Below are 2,662 nucleotides of genomic sequence, written 5' to 3' on the forward strand. Positions count from 1 at the left end.
TGTCTTGTAAACTTTCACTTTCTTTCACGAACGGCTTCATACGTTTCACAATTCATTCATTTAAGAGTATAAACATCGTGTAGGGTTGTTGAAAGGCATAGTTTTCAAATGTTGACACTTTGGATCTTTCTACACACATACTTTCTTTGTTTGTCAACTTTAGTCTCTCGAAATCAATTCATTACACGTTTAGAGTTCATGACACGTGTCGTTACTACATTGGACATGATTTTGCGAGGTGTTACATCCTCACCCCCTTAAAAGAAATCTCAACCTCGAGATTTACTGAAATAAATGAGGATATTTCTGTTTCATTGTGGATTCAACTTCCCACGTATATTCTGGGCCTCTATGGGCATCCCATTTTACTTTCACGATCGGCACATTTTTCTTCGAAGTTTCTTAACCTGTCGATCCTCGATCGACAAAGGTTTTTCAACAAACTTCAAGCTTTTGTCAATCTGCACGTCCTTATGAGACATTGCTAGCGACTCATCGGCTAGACATTTCTTTAAGTTGCAGATGTGGAATACATTATGAATTCCACTTAGCTCTTTCGGTAGATTTAGCTTATATGCCACACTTCTGACACATTCGATGATCTCGAATGGTTCTATGTACCTTGGGCTCAGCTTGCCCTTTTTGCCAAAATGCATCACCCCTTTCCAGGGTGACACCTTGAGTAGAACTTTATCACCAACTTCAAATTTTAGAGGTCTGCGCCTCATATCAGCATAGCTTTTCTACCTATCCCTGGCTGCTTTCAAACGATCACGGATTTGAACAATCTTATCCGTCGTCTCGAGGACTATCTCAGGTCCTAATAGTTGGGTTTCTCCAACTTCCGCCCAACAAACTGGCGTTCTACACTTTCTTCCATACAATGCTTCAAAAGGCGCGGCCTGGATACTCGAATGATAACTATTTTTGTATGAAAACTCAATCAAAGGGAGATGGTTATCCCAACTTCCACCCAAATCAATAACACAAGCACGCAGCATGTCTTCCAAGGTTTAAATCGTACGCTCACTTTGTCCATCCGTCTGAGGATGATAAGCAGTACTGAAATTCAAACGAGTGCCTAAAGATTGCTGAAAGCTTTTCCAAAAATGAGATGTGTATCTTGTACCCCTATCAGAGATAATAGATACTGGCACTCCATGGAGAGATACAATCTCATCCACATATAGCTGGGCTAGTTTATCGGAGCTATGCGTCTCCTTTATGGGTATAAAATGAGCTGACTTCGTCAGTCTGTCGACTATAACCCATATTGTATCATTTCCATGTTTCGTCTTTGGTAACTTGGTGATAAAATCCATAGTTACCATTTCCCACTTCCAAATGGGAAGTTCAGGCTGTTGTAGCAAACTTGACGGCTTTTGATGCTCGGCTTTAACCTGTGCGCACGTCAGACATTTAGCCACATAAGTGGCTATAGATTTCTTCAAACCTATCCACCAGTAATTTGCCTTCAGATCCTGGTACATCTTATCACTGCCTGGATGAACTGAATATTTAGAACTATGGGCTTCTTGGAGGATCACATCTCTAAGTCCTCCAAGAATTGGAACCCAGATTTGACCATTTAATCTGAGGATTCCATCCTTGCCATATGACAATTGATCAGCAGTTACACCTAACTTCTCACTCGGAAAGTTAGGTTCCAGTAAAGCTTCTTTTTTAGCAGCTAACAGCTTTTCATTCAAGCTGTTCCATAATTCGATGATTTTGGCATTGATCCTTATTGGTTTAATTCTTTCCTTTTTGCTCAAGGCATCAGCGACCACATTTGCCTTGCCAGGATGATAGCGTATCTCACAATCATAGTCGTTTAATGTTTCCATCCAGCGTCGCTGCCTCATATTGAGATCTTTCTGGTTAAATAAATGTTGAAGGCTCTTATGATCTGAATAGATCACACACTTGGTTCCATAAAGATAATGCAACCAAAGCTTTAGTGCAAATACAACGGCACCCAATTCTAAATCATGGGTGGTGTAGTTCTTTTTGTGCACTTTCAATTGACGTGAAGCATAGGCAATAACCTTGCCTTTCTGCATAAGCACACAACCCATGCCTATGTACGATGCGTCACAATAAACCACAAACTCTTCGATCCCTTCTGGAAATGTCAGCACAGGAGCATTGCTCAACTTTTATTTAAGAATCTCAAAAGATTCTTGTTGTTTGGGCCCCCAATAAAACTTTATATTCTTGCGAGTTAACGAAGTTAGAGGTGCAGCAATCCTATAGAAGTTTTCGATGAAATGCCTGTAGTATCCTGCTAGACCTTAGAAGCTGCGAATCTCTGTAGGTGTCTTAGGCGCTTGCCAATTCATTATCGCTTCAATCTTAGCGGGGTCCACCTGGATACCACGCTCACTTACCACATGTCCAAGAAACTAGACTTCTCGAAGCCAAAATTCACATTTAGAGAACTTTGCGTAGAGCTTCTCCTGTTGTAGAAGTTTAAGGATACACTGGAGATGCCTTTCATGATCGGCTTGACTCTTTGAATAAATAAGTATGTCATCAATGAAGAAAATGACAAACTTGTCTAGATACGGCTTGCAAACGCGATTCATGAGGTCCATGAATGCTGCAGGTGCATTAGTGAGCCCAAAAGGCATCACTAAGAACTCGTAGTGGCCATATCGTG

This window comes from Helianthus annuus, chromosome 6 (genome assembly GCF_002127325.2).
Source record: "Helianthus annuus cultivar XRQ/B chromosome 6, HanXRQr2.0-SUNRISE, whole genome shotgun sequence".
Lineage (NCBI taxonomy): Eukaryota > Viridiplantae > Streptophyta > Magnoliopsida > Asterales > Asteraceae > Helianthus > Helianthus annuus.